Raw genomic sequence first — 14135 nt, 5'->3', positions numbered from 1 at the left:
TATGTTTTATTACTACTACTATACATGAATATGTTCTGAAATGTCTCTCTAGCCCCTATATACAGTAGCAGTTTAGTATAGTCAAAACTGACAACAGGCTCCCATTCAGTAAGTAAGGCTCTGTTCACATCTGCGTTGGGGTCCCGTTCTAACGTTCCGTCTGAGGTTTGCGTCAGAACGGGACCCTGAGCAGACACAAACTGACACCGACGGAAACCAGGGGTTTTCATTTCCATCACCATTAATTTCAATGGTGACGGAGCTGGTGCCCGTGGTTTCCTTTCGTCTCTTTTGTGCACCGGACTCGTCATTTTGCCGGAAGCAATAGCATAGTCGACATCATTTTCAGTAGGCCAACATTTTGGTATTAAAAATCATTTTTGAAATTGAGCTTATATAATATTCTAATTTTCTGAGACAAAAAATTTTGGGTTTTCATTAACGGTTAGCCATAATTATCAGCATTAAAAGAAAAAAATGCTGGAAATAGATCACTCTGTGTGTAATGAGTCTATATAATATATGAGTTTCACTTTTTGAATTAAATCACTGAGATAAATTAACTTTTTGATGATTGAGAAAGACTAGTATGCACATATATATATATATATATATATATATATATATATTCGTCCAATAAGAGACAGCACTCCCCAGAGCGGAGTCCCGAGAAGAGCGCTAGTACAGGCTCTGCTCCGTAACTCTGTGGAATTCCCTGACATAGCTGTCCATATATGGACAGTGTGTCAGGGTCTTCCCGAGAGCGGAGTCCCGAGCAGAGCGCTAGGACAGGCTCTGCTCCGGGACTCTGTGGAATTCCCTGACATCGCTGTCCATATATGGACAGTGTGTCAGGGTCTTCCCCAGAGAGGAGTCCCGAGCAGAGCGCTAGTACATGCTCTGCTCCGGGACTCTGTGGAATTCCCCAGAGCAGGAGTCCCAGTGATGTCAGGACCACAGCTGGAGTCCCAGGAAGAGCCTACTAGCGCTCTGCCCGGGACTCCAGCTCTGGGGTTGCCCTTGACATCTCTGTCCATATATGGACAGTGATGTCAGGAGTAGAGCTGGAATTCCAGGCGGCTCTGCTCCGGGACTCCAGCTCTGGGCAAGCCCCTGACATCACTGTGGCAGCATCTGCGGAGGGCACTGTGGCAGCATCTGCGGAGGGCACTGCGGCAGCATCTACGGAGGGCACTGCGGCACCATCCACAGAGGGCACTGCGGCAGCATCCAAAGAGGGCACTGCGGCAGCATCCACAGAGGGCACTGCGGCAGCATCCACATAGGGCACTGCGGCAGCATCCACATAGGGCACTGCGGCAGCATCCACAGAGGGCACTGCGGCAGCATCCACAGAGGGCACTGAGGCAGCATCTACAGAGGGTACAGTGGCACTATCTAAAAAGGGGCTGCCCAATCTTGACATGTGTGTCTGCCAAACGCTGCCAACTGAGCCGCCGGATTGCATTTAGCGACACTTAAACTGGAAAACTGGATTATTGAAATAAGCACGTGGAGAAATATCTCAAATTTTAAACCTAGCGGTATTATTATAGTAATGTAGTATTAATTTTATAGTAATGTAGTATTATTATTATAGTAATATAGTGTTATAGTAGTTCAAATAAGTAATTTATTAACAATAATTTTGTGTTGTATCAAATTTGAAAGTAATGCGGCCCGTCAACTTCCCATTTTTTCTATATGCGGCCCACTTACCCTGCCGAGTTTGAGACTCCTGCTCTATATCATTATTAAATAAGTTGAATAATAGTGGTCCCAGCACAGAACCCTGGGGTAAACCACTTATAACCGTGGACCATTCAGAGTAGAAATCATTGACCACAACTCTCTGGATACGGTCCTTGATCCAATTCTCATTCCAATTACAAACTATACTTTCTAAACCTATAGTCAATGGCGGATCATCATATGGGCGTTTCGGGCGGACGCTCGGGGCCCGAGGCACTCAGGGGGCCCATTGCTTCCCGAACTGCACATAATAGTGCACGGGATAGTGCACGGGATAGTGAACGTAACCTCTACATAAATGTGCTCCGAATTGAAGGCTAAAGGACCTTTGATGACGTCGTGCCCATGTGACCCCCGCCCACCAATCAGGTCCGTCTATCACAGTGAAGGAGCAGAATATCTGCAGGGAAGAAGGCCCGCCCACCGGTCAAGTTTTTACCCAGCGCTCCAGGCTGGTGAGTGCTTTTCCAAACCCCCATCCCTTCATCACTCACTCCCTCTGTAAAGGATCTGCCAGGCACAGCTTCGGGGTTAACTCCCAGAACTAATCAGTCAGCACCTGAGAATACATCCCTGAGACTGACTCCTGCTTCCACCATTCAGGCTGGCAGGCTTAGGAGTGGGAGAGCCTATCGTAACCTGGCCAGACTCAGCTAGCTCCCGCCCTCGGTCTATTTAAGCCTGCTCTTCCTCTCCCTCGGTGCTTGTGATTCTTTCCTTGTGGTTTCCTGGCCCAGCTACAGCTCCTGCTATTTTTGATCCTGCTCCATACAGACCCTGGCTTACCGACTACTCTTCTGCTTTTCGTTTTGTACCTCGCACACTCCTGGCTTGACTCGGCTCGTTCACCACTCTGGTTGCTCACGGTGTTGCCGTGGGCAACGGCCCCTTTTCCTTGCTTGTGTTCCTTTGTATGTTTGTCGTGCACTTACTGAGCGCAGGGACCGCCGCCCAGTTGTACCCCGTCGCCTAGGGCGGGTCGTTGCAAGTAGGCAGGGACAGAGTGGCGGGTAGATTAGGGCTCACTTGTCCGTCTCCCTACCCCCTGCCATTACACCCTCCATCTGTTCTTCCCTCCCTTCATTCTTCCATAACTCACTCCCTCCCTTCATCACTGCTGTGTGTGATGCTATCTACAGGGGCTGTGTGTGTGTGTGATGTTATATACAGGGGCTGTGTGTGTGATGCTATATACATGGGCTGTGTGTGTGATGCTATCTACAGGGGCTGTGTGTGTGTGATGCTATATACAGGGGCTGTGTGTGTGATGCTATATACAGGGGCTGTGTGTGTGATGCTATATACAGGGGCTGTGTGTGTGTGATGCTATATACAGGGGCTGTGTGTGTGATGCTATATACAGGGGCTGTGTGTGTGTGATGCTATATACAGGGGCTGTGTGTGTGATGCTATATACAGGGGCTGTGTGTGTGATGCTATATACAGGGGCTGTGTGTGTGATGCTATATACAGGGGCTGTGTGTGTGATGCTATATACAGGGGCTGTGTGTGTGTGATGATATACAGGGGCTGTGTGTGTGATGCTATATACAGGGGCTGTGTGTGTGATGCTATATACAGGGGCTGTGTGTGTGTGATGCTATATACAGGGGCTGTGTGTGTGTGTGATGCTATATACAGGGGCTGTGTGTGTGATGCTATATACAGGGGCTGTGTGTGTGATGCTATATACAGGGGCTGTGTGTGTGTGATGCTATATACAGGGGCTATGTGTGTGTGATGCTATATACAGGGGGCTGTGTGTGACGCTATATACAGGGGGGGGGCTGTGTGTGACGCTATATACAGGGGGATGTGTGTGACGCTATATACAGGGGGATGTGTGTGACGCTATATACAGGGGGATGTGTGTGTGACGCTATATACAGGGGGATGTGTGTGTGACGCTATATACAGGGGGATGTGTGTGTGACGCTATATACAGGGGGATGTGTGTGACGCTATATACAGGGGCCTTTGTGCACGTGGTGCTTTACTATACAGTGTTTGACACAATTATATTCCGGGAGCGCAGTGTTTGGTGCTATTATAGTTAGAGACACAGTCTGTGGCACCATGATCATTTTGTTTTCGTTTATAGGTGTAGAAATGTTGGAAAAGTGAGCAACAGAAGACATCTAAGTGGCAAATTCTGCAGAAATGGGTCATGGCCGGGAGAAGTCGTCATTAAGTCTGGACCGGATGGAGAAGAAAAGAGGAAAAAAGTTACCAGAATCTGAGGAGTCGTCACATGTGAGTCACTAGATTTATAGAGAATCTGTCCCCTCTCCTGACATGTTTATTATAGGAAATCCTTGTGTTTCACTAAAAGTCTTTGTGCAGTCCAGGACTGATAGACAAATGCGTGTTACCATTCCCCTTGTTAGGAGGATGTGTCCCTGCACAGTGTGATACTGTCAGCGATGGTTGGAGACTGTCAGTATGTAGGGACACAGCCCTTTGACAAGGCGAATCGTAACACCCATTTGTTAATGCTTGCACAAAAAGGTAGTGTTACGGCTCGGCGGGGGAGAAGGGGGGCCCAAGTTTGGGTAACAGCCCAGGGCCCATAGTCTACTTAATCCGCCACTGCCTATAGTCCTTAATTTACCCATTAGACGTCTATGAGAGACAGTTTCAAATGCCCTTGCAAAGTCCAAAAACACTATATCCACAGCGACCCCTCTGTCTAGGCTTGTGCTCACCTCTTCATAAAAACAAATCCGGTTGGTTTGACAACTTCTGTCCTTAGTTAAAACCGTACTGGCTGTCACTTATAATACTATTTTTTGTCACATAAACCTGTATATAGTCCCTCAATAGCCCCTCAAACATTTTCCTGGATGGACCAAAACAGTGGAAACACCCCAAAAGTTACCCCATTTTGGAAACTACACCCCTCAAGAAATTTTTCTAGGGCTTTAGTGAGCATTTAGACCCTACGGGTCTTTTGCAGAATTTATTAGAATTAGGCCGTGAAAATGAATATCACAATTTTTTTTCCACTAAAATGTTGAATTTTCTCATTTTCGCGAGGGATAAAGGAGAAAAAAAAACAAACAATTTTTGTAAAGCAATTTCTCCCAAGTACGGAAATACCCCACATGGGGGTCATACATTTTTTTTTTTCATTAGGAATGAATTAACCCTTTCAGGACTGATTCATTTTTTGCTTTCTTATCTTCGTTTTTCACTCCCCGCCTTCCAAGAGCCATAACTTTTTTCTTTTTCCGTCAATAGAGTGGTGTGAGGGCTTATTTCTTGTGGGAGGAATTGTAGTTTCTATTGACACCATTTAAAGTGCCATAAAATGTACTGGGAAAATGAAAAACAAATTCTTTGCGGGCTGATATAGGAAAAAAATCTGATTACATTTTTTGGGGTTTTCGTTTTTACAGCTTTCGCCGTGCGGTAAAAACGAAAACTTTACTTTATTCTGCGGCTCAATACAATTACGGTGATACCAAATTTATATAGTTTTGGTTTTTATATTATACTACTTTTACAAAGAAAAAAGTATTTCTTAAAATAAAAATTGTTTTGTTTCACCAAGCTTCATTCAAGCTTTGATCTCTGGTAGAGTACATTACACTACCTATGTAGTGTAATGCAATCCGACTGTCATTGTGACGTGACAGTCACACTGACAGGAAGCCTCGGAGGACCGGCCGGAGGCTGCTCCTCCGAGGCTCCCGTACATGGCAACCCGGAGGTCATTGCCTGGCCTCCGATTGCCAAGACAAGCATCAGTAGCCCCCACAATCAGTTCGTGGGGGCTGCCAATGTGCTTCAAACCCCTTAAATGCGGCGACTGCAATCGGTCACCGCATTTATGGGGTTAATTGCTGAAATCAGCAGACTGGATGACGGGGACAGCTGACCTCCCGGTTCCCGAAAGCAAGCCCTCTGCAGGACGTACAGTTGCGGCGCAGCGCGTGAAGAGGTTAAGCTTACTGGTCTATAATTACCTGGGGAAGACCTAGAGCCCTTTTTGAAAACAGGCACCACATTTGCCCTGCGCCAGTCCCTTGGCACTATACCAGTCACTAGAGAATCTCTAAATAATTTGAAGAGGGGGACAGAAATAACTGAACTAAGCTCTTTAAGAACTCTAGGGTGTAACTGACACAATTTAAAAACCTTTTTTTCTTTACAGCTTCTTTCCTGCTGAGCAGCTGAGTAGGGGGGGTTAACTGCTCTCAGGTGATATAAATTAGGCTGCAGGCCTAAGTTGAGCTTGCTCTGTTTTTGGCTAGCTGAATTAAGTGGCTTGTGATATAAGTGTAGTTATTAAACCGGAGTTAAAAAGAGGAGTTAAAGTCCCTGTAAGTACTTTTCTTTTCTTTTACTTTTTTAATTGTTCACTGTTTGTTTGTTTTTGTAACTGGGATAATGGACAGAAAAATTGGAGGTTTTCTTTAGTGCACAGTTTGTCATATGTATGCACGACTGGAGCCGGAGTCCCAGGGTGAATTCCTCTGTCGCAAATGTGAGCATGTTGTTCACCTGGAAGCCAGCATTAGAGGTCTGTAGGAGCAAAATGCAACACTGAGGGCGATAGACAATCTTGTGCGGAGCATGCTGCTCACTGAGCAAGCAGTTCGTGTGGTAGGACTGGAGGGTGAAGACATGGGTCAGCAGGATCAGTCAAGCAGCTGGGTTAATGTAGTTAGGAGCAGTAGAAAGGGGTCCAAGAAAAGGAAGGCCAATCCTGTTTCTGATATTCCAAGCAAAATTGCCAAGTTGGGTGATGATGCGAGGATGTCGGTCTCAGAAATGGCAGCCCTAGTGGATACTGATCTCCCCAATAGCTGGAAGAACAGCTCAGCTAGTAGTCGGCGGGATGGTAATGCAGGTAAAGCAAGACAATTGGTAGTTGTAGGGGATTCTATAATCAGGAAGACGGATAGAATAATTTGTTGCCAAGACACCTCAACCGAATGGTTTTCTGTCTCCCTGGTGCCAGGGTGCGGCATGTAGTGGAACGGGTGGATAAATTACTGGGAGGGGCTGGTGATGATCCAGCTGTCGTGGTCCATGTGGGTACCAACGATAGAATACATGGTGGGTGGAGGAGCCTTAAGAATAATTTTAAAGAACTAGGCTACAACCTGAAGTGAAGGACCTCCAAGGTAGTATTCTCAGGAATACTGCCTGTGCCATGCGCATCACAGGAAAGACAACGGGAGCTCAGGGAGTTAAATGCATGGCTTAAGTCTTGGTGTAGAGGAGAAGGCTTTGGGTTCCTAGAGCACTGGGCTGAAGATGATTTGCACCTAAATGGAAGGGGGTCCGTTGTGCTAGGAAAATAATTCTAGCTGGGTGGCGGAGTATTTAAACTAGGGCTGAGGAGGGAGGTCAATGTAGAAAATAAAGGGGTAGCTAGGTTAGAGAGGGGTCAGACTATATTGGTGTGTGGGGGGGGGGGGGAGAAACAGACTGTGGAGAGAGGACTAGACAACAGGATAAGGAAATCCTTTTGTTACAAAACAGCAATGAAAATAAAAATTCCCAAATAATGTCAAATAATCACATTACTGATACTGAAAGTGAAAAATTGAAAGGCAAGTTAAAGTGTATGTTCACAAATGCCATAAGTCTAGCAAGCAACATAGGGGAGCTGGAGGCCTTGATACTGGAAGAAAATATAGATATAGTTGGTGTTGCTGAAACATGGCTAGACTCTTCACATGACTGGGCTGAAAATCTACAGGGTTTTACACTTTTTCAGAAAGTGATATGAAGGCGAGTGTGAAAAAGCAAATTGTGGGTGAAGATTGTGAGGAAATTGAAACCTTGTGGGTGGAATTACAAAGGGAGGTGTCACGAAGAGTGCGTGGACCCACTGGGCCATACCGCCTTAACAGTATGGCAGCTGGCCAACATGACACAGGTCAAAGTCTATAGTTCAAATAGGTGTACCTGTGGTAAGTTCAGACAGTAGCAAGACAGGCTCGGATGGGACTTTGACAGTAGACAGACACCAAGCGTTGACAGGACAGGCGTAGTACTCAGCGCAGCACGTCTCTAACTCTATATGGCACATGGACCAGGCTAACACGGGATACAGGTTACAGGTAGCAGGAACGGGAACATTGGGACTAGGAAGACACTAAAGGGACCATTTGCAGAGACGAACATAGGTAACGAAAACAACGCTCAGACAATGCAGGAGGTGGCAGGGCCCTTCTTATACTCCAGGGTGCTCATGGGCTAATTTGGTTCTTTAATTCAGGTGCGTGCGCTGGCCCTATAAGAGCGGGCGCGAGCGTGCACGTGAACCCTACAGGACACAGCAGAGTGAAGCGGAAGTGAGCGCTGGCGTCCCACTGATCGATAGCTACGGCCGTCCGGAGGTGAGTAAACCTGGCGGCCCGCGCCCATGGGTATTACAGTATCCCCACTCTTACGCCCCCTCCTCTTGGGGCCAGAGCGAGAGAGAAACTTCTTCAGGAGGGTAGGATCATTGAGGTTCTCCTCTGGCTCCCAGGACCTCTCTTCAGGACCAAATCCCCTCCAATCCACCAAATAAAAGGTTCTTCCACCCACTCTCTAGGTGTCCAGGATCTCCTTAACCCCAAATTTATCTGATGAACATCTGGGAGCCACTGCAGGACTAGGAATCTTGGAGTAGCGGTTCAGGACCACAGGATTCAGAAGGGGGACATGGAAGGAGTTGGGGATCTTGAGGGTAGGAGGCAGCCGAAGCTTGTAGGAGACAGGGTTGATCTGTTGCAAGATCTCGAAAGGTCCGAGAAACCTGGGAGCAAACTTGTATGATGGCACCCTCAGCCGGATATTTCTGGAGGACAGCCAGACCTTTGTACCTGGAAAAAAACTGTGGAGGGTCTCTTCTCCTTGTTTATTCCTTACGTTTCATGCGTTCGACCACCAGAAGAATGGAGGATCGGATCTGCTAACAGATCTGCAGTAAGTCCCTAAAAGCATAATCAGCTGCGGGCACCTCGGACATAACGGATACCGGGAGAGAAATTCGTGTGTGTTGGCCGTAGACAATGAAGAACAGTGTAGTTCTTGTGGACTCGCTTGTATGATTATTGTACAAGAATTTGGCCCAAGGAAGAAGCTTCACCCAGTCATCAAGCTGTTTGGAAATTAAGTGCCGTAGGTAGTTCTCCATGATCTGATTGATCCTCTCAACTTGACCATTGGACTGGTGATGGTAGGCTGAGGAAAATTCCAACTTTACATTGAGAAATTTACAGTGCTCTCCAGAACCTTGAGGTGAACTGAATCCCCCGATCAGACACGATATGCCGAGGCAAGCCGTGCAGGCAGAAGATGTGCTGGATGAAGTGGTTGGCCAGTCGAGAAGCAGAAGGTAGACCGGTCAATGGAACGAAGTGAGTCATCTTCGAAAAGCGGTCCACCACCTCCCAGACCACACTGCATTCCGCAGAGGGAGGCAGATCAGTAACAAAGTCCATTGCTATATGTTGCCAGGGAGAATCGGGCATAGGCAGCAGCCGGAGCAGGCTAGCAGGTTTGGAGTGAACAACCTTGTTAGCTGCGCACACTGAGCACGACGAAACAAAGTCCATGATGTCCTTGAGCAGCGTGGGCCACCAGAAATGACAGGCAATGAGGTCTCGGGTATTACGGGTACCCGCGTGACCTGTGATTCTAGAGCTGTGTGCCCAGCGGAGGATTCTCCCTCTGTCTGCTAGGCGCACAAAAGTCCTCGGAGGGATGTCTCTAACTTGCAGGGGGTTGACAGAGACAATGCAAGACGTATCAATAATATTATGTGGAGACTCCATGGTGTCCTCCGTCTCAAATGAACTGGATAAGGCATCAGTCCTCACATTCTTGTCAGCCTGACGGTAGTGGAGCTCAAACTGGAACCGAGCAAAGAGGAGCGACCACCTGGCCTGACGAGGATTCAGCCGTTGGGCCGTCTGGAGATAGGTGAGATTATTGTGGTCAGTGAACATCAGGATGGGATGAACTGCGCCCTCTAGTAGATGCCTCCACTCCTCCAGGGCCAACTTGATGGCCAGTAACTCCCGATCCCCAATCGAGTAGTTGCGTTCTGTGGAAGAGGAGCCTTTAGAGTAATAGCCACATGCCACTGCCTTGTCCTTGGAACCTCTCTGGAACAGAAGTGCACCGGCACCAACAGAGGAGGCGTTCACCTCCAACGAAAACTGTTGAGATACATCTGGATGATGGAGGATAGAGGCTGACGTGAAGGAACTCCTCAGGCTATTAAATGCGGATTCCGCCTCTGGAGTCCACACCTTGGCATTCATGCCTTTTTTGGTGAGGGTAGAGATAGAAGATGTCAGTGAGGAGAAGTTTGGAATGAACTGTCTGTAGAAATTGGCAAATCCCAGGAAACGCTGTATGGACTTCAAGCCTTGAGGACGTGGCCATTCCAGGACGGCCTTTACCTTCTCAGGATCCATATTTAGGCCTTGATCCGAGATGATGTAGCCCAGGAAGGGTAGAGCATTTCTTTCAAACACGCAATTCTCCAACTTGGCGTACAGGCGATTCTCCCTTAATCGAAGCAAAACTTGACGGACATGTCTATGATGAGTCATTGGATCTGGAGAAAAAATTAAGATGTCATCAAGATAGACCACAACACAAACATAGAGGAGGTCACGGAAGATGTCATTAAGGAACTCTTGGAAGACCGCGGGAGTGATACACAGGCTGAAGGGCATTACTAGGTACTCATAATGTCCGTCACAGGTGTTAAATGCTGTCTTCCATTAGTCACCCCGGTGAATCCGGATTAGGTTATAAGCCCCCCGCAGGTCTAGCTTAGAACATTTTTTGGCTTCTCGTATGCGATCAAACAGTTCTATGGCAACGGATATCTATTTTTTACCGTGATCTGGTTGAGACGCCGGTAATCGATGCAGGGTCGCAGAAAACCATCCTTTTTCTTGACGAAGAAGAACCCGGCTCCTGCCGGGGAGGAAAACTTCCATACGAAGCCCCTCTCCAGATTCTCCTTAATATAGGCGGACATGGACTGAGTCTCTGGCAAGGAGAGAGGATATACCCTACCACGGGGAAGGGATGCACCAGGAATCAGCTCAAAAGGACAGTCATACGCCCGGTGTTGGGGCAGCGTCTCCGCCTCCTTCTTGCTAAAGACATCCGAGAACGTAGAATAATGACAAGGCAATCCTGCCAAGGACTGAGGCAGAGGAGGCAGGGCCAGATGAATCTGTACCAGGCAGGGGTTGAGACACTATGGACCCCACTGGAGGACCTCTCCAGAATTCAAGTCCAGGACTGGGGCCTGTAGTCAGAGCCAGGGCAGGCCCAGCAGCACAGGGTTGATGGCCTTAGACAGAACAAAAAATGAGATGAGCTCGGAATGAAGGGCTCCGACTTGGAGCTTCAGTGGCTTGGTCACAGCTACAACCGGGTCTGGCAGAGGTAGTCCATTCACCGATGCAAAAATCAAAGGCCTCTCCAGAGGGGTTGTGCGCAACTGGAGAATATCCACCAGGTTTCTCCGAATGAAAATAGCTGCAGATCCAGAGTCCAGATAGGCAGAGACTCGGTGCGTTTTTTCTCCAGACACTATGGTCACGGGAATGAACAATTTAGAAGAAAGTCCTTCTTCACCCAGGGTCTCTCCAACCAACCTTAGGCTCTCGGGCTTTTGGGGGCACAGACGCACAAGATGGCCTCCGAGGCCGCAATACAGACAGAGTCCTGAAGTGCGTCTGCGTTGTTTCTCCTGGGTAGACAGCTTGACATGGTTCATCCACAAAGACTCCTTTGGAGGAACAGCTGATGGGGACAGCAGGGGTTGCTGCAAAGTAGGAGCCGGGATAAGGAGTCCTCCCTCCCGACGGGCCTCTTGGAACCGTTCTCGGATCTTTATGTCAATCCGGGCAGCCAGAAGGATGAGGTCATCTAGCGTAGATGGCAGATCTCGGGCGGAAAGCTTGTCCTTAATCTCAGGGGACAGTCCCTGCAACGTAGCCACCAAGGCCTCATTGTTCTACAACAACGGTCCCGCCAGGGTGTGGAAGTGGATGGCGTACTCGCCCATCGAAGTATCTCCCTGGCGAAGGTTCAGCAAGGAGGCAGCTGCCAACGAGACTCGGCCAGGCTGCTCAAACACCGTGCGAAATGTCCATAGGAACTCCTGGAAGTCACGGGTCTCTGGACCCTGCCAGTGAGGAGAGGGACGATGAAAGCGACCATTGCGCCATCAGTAGAAAATGCCCTTTCATACAGACTGAATTGGATCTGGCACTGGTTCAAAAATCCCCTGCAGGTCTTCGCGTCTCCATCATAGCGATGAGGTAGCAGCAGAGAAAATCGGGGATCAGCACTGCCAGGAGGTGTAGTCGGAGGGTCTGTACTGCCAGGAGGTGTAGTAGGAGGAACGACAGCTTACACATCCAGCCAATGTGCAATAATGTCCAGTGCCTGGAGGAGTTGGTCCTGTTGAGACCGGAGGGGAGAAATTTCCACAACCTGTTGCAGGAAAATTTTATGGACCAGTTTGTGAAAGACCCGACTAGAGGTGAAGCTCTGTTGGATCTGGTCATTTCTAATAATGCAGAGCTTGTTGGGAATGTCAATGTTCGTGAAAACCTTGGTAACAGTGATCACAATATAGTTACATTTTACCTTTACTGTAAAAAACAAACACAGGCTGGGAGGGCAAAATTAATTTTAAGAAGGCCAATTTCCTCAGGACGAGGGCTGCAATTCAGGATATAGACTGGGAAGAACTAATGTCAAATAATGGTACAAATGATAAATGGGAGATTTTAAAATCTACTTTGGGCAATTATAGTGTAAAATTTATTCCTATAGGTAACAAGTATAAACGACTAAAGTTAAACCCCACATGGCTTACACCTTCTGTAAAAAGGGAAATATATAACAAAAAAAGGGCATTTGAAAAATACAAATCTGAGGGTACAGCTGTAGCCTTTTTAAATGATAAAGAGCTTAATAAAATCTGTAAAAAGGTAATGAAATCAGCAAAAATACAAAATGATTGGCAGGTGGCCAAGGATAGTAAAACAAATCCCAAAAAATTCTTCAAGTATATAAATGCAAAATAGCCAAGGTCTGAACATGTAGGACCCTTAGATAGTGGTAATGGGGAGTTGGTCAAAGGGGATCAGGAGAAGGCAGTTACTAAATGGGTTCTTTAGCTCTGTATATACAGTTAGGTCCAGAATTATTTGGACAGTGACACAAGTTTTTGCATTTTAGATGTTTACCAAAACATATTAGATATACAGTTATATAATGAATGTGGGTTTAAAGTGCAGACTCTCAGCTTTAATCTGAACGTCCTAATTTGGGGAAGGGTTTAGGAATTACAGCTCTTTAATATGTAGCTGCCTCTTTTTCAAGGGACCAAAAGTAATTGGAAAATTATCTCAAAAGCTATTTAATGGGCTGCATGGGCAATTCCCATGTTAATCCATCATTAATTAAGCAGGTAATAGGTCTAGAGTTAATTCCAGGTGTGGTATTTGCATTTGGAAGCCGTGGCTGTGAACCCACATCATAAGGTCAAAGGAGCTCTCAATGCAAGTGAAACAGACCATCGTTAGGCTGAAAAAAAATGAAGAAATCCATCAGAGAGATAGCGCAGATGTTAGGAGTGGCCAAATCCACAGTTTGGTACATTCTTGAAAAAAGAAAAGTGCACTGGTGATCAAGCGAACTCCAAAAGGCCTGGACGTCCACGGAAGACAACTGTGGTGGATGATCGCAGAATCCTTTCCATGGTGAAGAAAAAGCCCTTCACATCATCTACCCACGTGAAGAACACTCTCCTGGAAGTAGGTGTATCAGTATCTAAGTCTACCATAAAGAGAAGACTTCATGAGAGCAAATACAGAGCGTTCACCACAAGGTGCAAACCATTAATCAGCCTCAAAAATAGAAAGGCCAGATTACACTTTGCCAAACAACATCTAAAGAAGCCAGCCCAGTTCTGGAACAGAATTCTTTGGACAGATGAAACTAAGATCAACCTGTACCAGAATGATGGGAGGAAGAGGGTTTGGAGAAGACTTGGAACGGCTCATGATCCAAAGAACACCACATCCTCTGTAAAACATGGTGGAGCCACTGTGATGGCATGGGCATGCATGGCTGCCAAAGGCACTGGGTCACTAGTGTTTATTGATGATGTGACTGAAGACAGAAGCAGCCGGATGAATTCTGAAGTGTTCAGGGATATACTTTCTGCTCAGATTCAACCAAATGCAGCAAGGTTGATTGGACATTGCTTCACAGTACAGATGGACAATGACCCCAAACATACTGCAAAAGCAACCTAGGAGTTTTTTAAGGCAAAGAAGTAGAATATTCTGCAATGGCCAAGTCAATCACCAGATCTCAACCAAATCGAG

The 14135-nt window shown here is 47.0% G+C and overlaps 1 protein-coding gene across 4 annotated transcripts in view; it reads right to left on the bottom strand.

Annotated features, from left to right (window-relative positions):
• Positions 1–14135, bottom strand: part of DLG3 (discs large MAGUK scaffold protein 3) — a 434105-nt gene that overhangs the window by 175507 nt on the left and 244463 nt on the right. The gene's annotated exons all lie outside the window — the stretch shown is intronic.

This window comes from Rhinoderma darwinii, chromosome 8 (assembly GCF_050947455.1).
Source record: "Rhinoderma darwinii isolate aRhiDar2 chromosome 8, aRhiDar2.hap1, whole genome shotgun sequence".
Taxonomy (NCBI): Eukaryota; Metazoa; Chordata; class Amphibia; order Anura; family Rhinodermatidae; genus Rhinoderma; species Rhinoderma darwinii.
Note: the sequence above shows the minus strand (reverse complement) of the source record. Positions and strands in the feature narration are given on the sequence as shown.